Source organism: Vulpes vulpes, chromosome 2 (assembly GCF_048418805.1).
Source record: "Vulpes vulpes isolate BD-2025 chromosome 2, VulVul3, whole genome shotgun sequence".
Classification (NCBI taxonomy): Eukaryota; Metazoa; Chordata; class Mammalia; order Carnivora; family Canidae; genus Vulpes; species Vulpes vulpes.
The window spans coordinates 66,415,984-66,423,033 of NC_132781.1; the positions used below are offsets into that span (position 1 = coordinate 66,415,984).

Consider the following 7,050-nt stretch of genomic DNA (forward strand, 5'->3'; position numbering starts at 1 on the left):
GTTTGATTAAGACCGGGTAGTTGTGTAGAAATACAGTAGGTCAGAGTATGAGGTAAGGTAGTAAGTGGTGGGAAATTGAGCAAGTTCTGTTGCTTGGATTCTTCTTGGCAACCCTTTGTCTTTGGACATAGGCATGTTCCTTTCTTTCCAGTATGGGATGGGGCCTCCCACATGAAGATATTATGACCTGTTTTAGGGGAGAAGGTGGTGGGGGGATCAAAGTGATCTCCTTGCTTCTGCTGTTTTCTCAAACTCCTTTGGCTTAAAATATTCAATATGCCAAGGTGCCATATTTTGGAGTAGTGTGGCCCAAATCTCATCAATATACATTTACTTGCTTTCATCATAATTCCTAGAGATAGATATAAAACTTCAATTGGATGTTAGTTGGGGAGAATGCAAAATCTGTTCCTTGTTTAGGCAATACAAGAGAAGGCCTCTATGAAGGTACACACAGGAGTGCGTGTGTACTTGGGAGGCGTGTACATTTCCCTGCTAATGCTAAAACTCAGTGACTGATGATCTGAGATGTTTGAAATAAAATATAAAGCACTGTAAGAGAACTTTTGAGACCAACGTCAATGTCTAGCATACAGTGCCTAGAATATAACATGTACCCTGGAATTATTTGTGGAAAAATGAGTGGCATCTATATACTATAATGACAAGAAAAAAAGGTTTGTGGTAATCCTTAGTTCCCAAACTTACAATGTTCTGTTTTACATGTTTTGCTTGGGGAGATGATGGCTGTTCTTATGTCTCAATGTTTTTAGTGATAGTATCTCCTCCTTTGCCATTTAGCCTCAAATTGTAAGCTAATATAGAATTTTAAAGTCCAAGGGGTGAGTGCTGGAAAATCTTGGAAACAATTGGTTATAATGTATGCCAGGGACTCTTTTCCTTTTTATGTAGAGTGAGTGTGTGCACACATGATTTGAGACCCCATGGCTGAAACTCAGTGCAGCTGTGGTCCCTCGTTACATGCCAGGCTTTCATTTGGATTCTGGTTTGATCCTTTCTTGGCTGTGTAATTAGGGGCAAGTTATGTAAGCTTCCTGGGCCTGTTGAAACATTTGCTAATATAACACCTTTCTTATAAAATTGTGAAAACTTAGACAGGTCATGTATATAGAGCACTTCTATTTTTGTTTAATACTAAGTGGTCAGTCTTGCCCAGTGTTTCAAGGTGAGGGTAATGCATAGCTGCTTTTGTGCCAACAAGTGACTATTTTTAAAGGCCTGTCCATTCCCTGCCTATTCACTGAGAGTGATTCTAGCATAGTGTCCTTTGCTGACAAGGATGGAATCGTTTTTGGAAGGATAGCAGGATTAATAGCAGGCACTATAACTTCATACTGGTAAACAGTCAAATCGAGACTTTTCCTCTGAATTCTTAGGGCATTTTGTACTTAAAATTAATTTCTTGGGGCATATTGAAGAATCTGATTTTTATCAACCAACTTTCCAGAATTTTTATGCTGCTGTTTCATTGTGTATTAAAATTTAGTTTTCTTTTTTTTTTTTTAATTAAAGAAAGTTACTATAGCTAATTCTAGAAGTAGAGATGTGAATAGAAAAAAAACTAAAAGGCCCTGTAATATCCCAGCCTGGAGACATTGGATTATATTTTTCATATTTCTCCTTGTATCTCTAAATATACTGATAAAATGTGATTAAAATATACATCTTATTTTGTGACATTTTTGGTCAACTACATCATGACTACATTTCCATCAATAAATGCTACAGTGAGCCGTCACCAATCTACGTCAACAACGATCTTTCAGTGGTTCAACACTATTCTATAAGCTTTACATGTAGTAAGTCATATCCTCCTTAGAACAACCTATTTATAATAGTGTTCCTATTATACCTATTTTACAGATGAGAAAACTAAGGAATGAGAGACCTACTTATCTTAGGTTGTTCAACGAGTGTGTGGCAGAACCAGGATTTGAACACAACTGTTTCCCTACTAAATTCTCTTTTCTTTTCTCCTTCAAAATAATCTCAAAACTTTATTCTCTCTCTTCAAACCACCACTGCTCTAAGGATTCCTCAGCACCTTTCTACATGTTTGGTAACGGGTTTCCCATGTCTCCCTTCAAGGGGAGGAGTTATGCCACCCAACATGTGCCACTTTGGCATGTGGGTTATGCCATTAGGCAGTCAAGGCCAAGTTGACTCAAGAATGAGTTTTACCTCTTTCTGAACTGACTAAAGGAATTTAGATATGGGACCTAGCCCAGAAGGACTGCTATTACCAGAGATAACTTTTTATCTGAAAAAAATTTTACTGGGATGGCAGGGCAAACACTTGATTATCAAATATTTGGGCTTCTTATCTTGCTCTGAATTGCCCTCCTCTTTGAAGCCTAGGACTCTCTGTCCCCATTCCTTAGCTCAGGATGGCATATAAGCCTCAATTCCTCAAATGCCTTTGGGTCGCATATTTTTATGGCCTCCTGTATATACAAAATTAATTTTTTTTCTCCCATTAATCTGTCCTTTGTCAATTTAACTGACAGTGAACCAAGAAGGGAAGAACGGAAAATTTTTCTTTCTTTTTTTTTTTTTTAATTTTTCTTTCTGCACCCTTCCGCTGCTTATGCACAGCATGTCACTAAGATGCCTCTGCCATCAACTTCTCCTCTTGGCATAGCTTTCTTCTGCTAGTTTCTGCTATTGCTCCCTCACCCCAGGCCTCTCCCTTCAGGCTGCATCTTGCAGCAAGATTTCACTGAGTATCATGGATTAATATGCAGGAAGTCCTGCACAAGGGCTCATTTCTGTCCAGCATGGCTGAAGAGGAAATAGCTGCTTCATTTAGAGAAGACTATTCCCACCCATGAGGGTGTGAAAGTCACGTTAGGAAAATTATATTAGAACATATTACCAAACATCAGCAAATGTGGGGTTATTCAGTCCTAATTAACACTGCATAAAGGACATCAAAAGTCCAGCTTAGCTTTATTTTCTCTTGCATTAAAGCTTATTTCGACATGTGCTTTCTGCAGTCCTGTGGTCCTTCCCTCCATCACTTGGAAGCAACTGTTAAACACGTATCCTTTCAAGATCAGGTCACAATTTGCAGCGCATGAGCTACACATACATAGATAAGACATAAGCTATTCATCGGCAAATATTTTCCTTCATTTTCTTTCCTCCTTTTGTAAACACAATCAAGAGATAGAAACAGCTGCGGTTTAACCATTAACAACAACAACAAAATTTACTTCGAAGTAAAAAAAGAATCTGAATTCAGGTGATGTCACAGTGTCACAGCTTTCTTCAGGGCTATTCAGTGGATCCTTTCCTTAAATTTGTGTAACTAAAGATCATATGCAACAGTTCTTAAAAACAAATGTAACTGAATGCTAAGTTGAATTCATCCTTTTTTTTTTCTTTGCCAAATATGTTTTTTTTTAATTTAAATTCAATTAGCCAATATATAGTGCATCATTGGCTTCAGATGTAGTGTTCAAAAATTCATCAGTTGCTCCTAACACCCATTGCTCATCACATCACGTCCCCTCCTTAATGCCCATCACCCAGTTATACCCCCCCCCCCCATAAATTGAATTTATGTAGGCAGAACATTGTTGTATCTTATTTTCCTGGGGATGCTGGGTGGCTCAGTTGGTTGAGCATCTGACTCATGGTTTTGGTTCAGGTCTTAATCTCAGGGTTTGGGGATTGAGCCTTGCACTGGGCTCCAGCCCCACATTGGGCTCCCCTCTCATCTGGGAGTCTGCTTGGGATTCTCTGTCTTCCTCTTCCTCTGTCCCTCCCTGGGCTCATGATCTCTCTCGCTCTCTCTCTCTCTTTAAAATAAATAAATAAATAAATAAATATTTTAAAAAGTTCATTTTCCTAGGGTCTATTATCAAAGTATTTCTAAAAAATACAAAAAAAAGCTAATAATAGCAAAACAAAATGTGGAATAGCAAAACAAAAACAACGCCCCCCCAAACAACAATAAAATAGCCTACCCTCCCATTTCACTAAGTAAACTTAGATATAATTAAAAATTATAATATATTACAGATATAGTTTAAAATAATTAAAAATAATATCTTTTATTTATTTATTTTTAATTTTTATTTATTTATGATAGTCACAGAGAGAGAGAGAGGCAGAGACACAGGTGGAGGGAGAAGCAGGCTCCATGCACCGGGAGCCTGATGTGGGATTCGATCCCCGGTCTCCAGGATCGCGCCCTGGGGGCCAAAGGCAGGCGCCAAACCGCTGCGCCACCCAGGGATCCCTAAAAATAATATCTTTTAACAACACTTTTAATGATTACATAATATCGTGTTGTATAGATGATCCACATTTATCAAACCATTTAGCTATTGTACATTTATATTATTTGTAATTCTCCATTGTTTTAACACAGTATAGTAGGTAATCTCCAAATATTACATAGACAAGTGTACAGTGATTATCTTCAAATGGCAGATTTGGGTGATTTTTATTTTTATTTGCTTAGTTTTATAAGTGGATTTTACAAGACATCTAAGGAAGAAATAACAATAATTCTACACAAACTCATGCAGAAAATTGAAAAGGAGACAACGCTTTCCAATTCATTCTATGAAGTTGTCAAAACTAGGTACCAGAAGACAAGGACATTACAGTGCTCAATTCGGCAGCACATATACTAAAATTGGAAGACATACAGAGAAGATTAGCATGGCCCCTTTGCAAGAATGACACGCAAATTTGTGAAGTGTTCCATATTTTTATGAATAAATAAACAAAATCTTTAAAATAAAAGACAAGGACATTACAAGAAAACTACAGGCTAATATCCTCATTAACATAGGTAAAAAATTCAGACAAAAGCAGATTAAGTCCAAAAATATAAGTGTATACATTAGGATCAAGTGTATTTATCCCAGGAACACAAGGTTGATTTAACATTCTAAATCAATCAATTAAATTACCATATTAACAAACTTGAAAAGAAAATCAATATGATCATCTCAATAGATGCAGGAAAAATATTTGATAAAATGTGACATCTACTGCTAATAAAAGTACACAGCAAAACAGGAATAAAGGGAATTCCTTAACCCAATAAAGGGCATCTATGAGAAACCTACACCTAACATCAAATGTAATGGTAAACACTTTCTCCCTAAGATAAGAAACAAGACAAGGATTTCTGCTGTCATCATTTCTATTTAACCTTATAGTAGAGGTTCTAGCCAGTGCAAAAAAGCAAAGAGGAGAAAGACATCCTGAATGGCCAAGATGTAAAACTCTATTTTAAGACTACTTTTTGGGGGAGAGCTAAGATGGCAACATAGTAGGAGGACCCTAACTGTGCCTCATCCCTTGAACACAGCTATTTAATTATCAAATAATTCGAATACCAAGAAACTGACCATAAGACTAGTAGAACGAACTGCACAGCTAGAGGGAGAGAAGAGGCCACAGAGAGGAAGTGTGGAGACATGGTTTGTGGGAGAAACAGATGGTGGTGAGGGAGCCCGGGTTGCAGAGAAAGGTGAGAGAGAGAGAGAGAGAGAGATCAGAGTACCCAGGGATAATCACAAGCAGAACACTTTCCCGAAGTCATTGGCTGGGAAAACAAGAGGGTCTGATTTTTTTGTGAATTTTTGCGAAGTTACCTATAACTTTCTGGATTCACTTGTGTCTTCAGATTTGGGGACTGCAGTTTTCCTGCAATCTCACTTCTCTGATGGGTCCAAGAAAAGTCACTGAGTTTTAGTGTGTTTAGCTTTCTTCTTGTTCTAAGGATCAGAGTGACAACTTCTAATAAGCTCTTTACGTGTTGGAGCTGAAATAGAAAAATCCCTTTTTCCAGTTTTGGACAATTTCCCTAAAACTGTTCTATGTATCCAGCTAGATCACAGGAGATGAGAGATAATTTCTGGCTCCTCTCCCACCTTTACAAAATGGAAACACTTCTCTTGCTTTCACAGAGCTCTGTTTAATGTACAGGAGATACCTCGTAAGCGCAGAGAGAGAGAGAGGCCTCAGGGGTCACGGAGCACAGAGGAGGGCTATATTCTACTGTGGGGGGATGGGGCAAGATACCAAGAGGGCAGGTGAGAATTCAGGAAAAGATGATACCTAAGTTGGATGTTTGGGAGTTGACATGATGAAGGAGAGATGAGAGAGGAAGGGCGGTCAGGGTTTAGAGAAAAGCAAAATGCAACAGCGTAAAGATGAAAAGGAAAGTGTCTTAGACACTTTTTGCTTTTGAATGCTTTGCCTGTTTTAGGCAATTCACTCCTATTGTTTTTGTGCTACTTAACTCAGAATGCTCTGCACTGAGAAGGGCATGTTTGTGGATGGCTTTTGCACTCACAGCCTCTTTCAAGTGACCCTAATCCGATTCCATCAGTAGCTTTATTTTCTATTGAGTTGTAAGGGAAAATGTGATACGTTCATTTCAATTATAATTTGTTTCTAATGTCTTAATTTATGAGATTATAAAATGAGAGGGAAATCCTTAATTTTCATGTGTTTTGAGAATTTGTTTTGTGAGAAATGCTTTAAACTAATTAATGAGACTAATAACAGAATCCTGCAGGTTGCAAGGTGTTCAATTAACCACAGCTGCCCTCTGGGAACATTCCCTGGACTTCAGCGATCCATCGGAGACTTTTGAGAACTTAAGGCAGAGCTTCAAGCCCAACGCAGGAGAGGACTGACTAATTAGAACAACAGACTGGGAGCTGGTTGCCTTGAGCTGTAGTTTTGCTTTAGTAAGTTTTTCTGTCTGACCTTGGGCAAATTGCATAATCGTTTGGGGGTTTTCTTATCTTTCAAATGCTGATAATACTTGCTTGATTTTAGGCCTTTTAAGGTCTTGGATGAAAGCTGTTTTATAAGCTTGTTGTATTATCAGGAAATGCCAGATTTAGAAGCTATTATTAACTATGGTAGGCGCGTGAACGCACATCTGCCCCCTTCCAGGATGAAAAAAACAACAACAAAAACCACAAACCCTCACCATCCAAGTCCAACTGCTGGGTTGCCAGGGGCACAGGGCTCTTTTCATGGTATTGTAGA

At 38.2% G+C, this 7,050-nt stretch overlaps 1 non-coding gene across 1 annotated transcript; it reads left to right on the forward strand.

The window, feature by feature from the left end:
• The first annotated feature begins 4,639 nt into the window (after positions 1 to 4,639).
• LOC112923734 (U6 spliceosomal RNA) lies at positions 4,640 to 4,747 on the forward strand. Its single transcript, XR_003235749.2, has one exon. It is a non-coding gene; the product is annotated as a U6 spliceosomal RNA (small nuclear RNA).
• Positions 4,748 to 7,050: the final 2,303 nt, after the last annotated feature.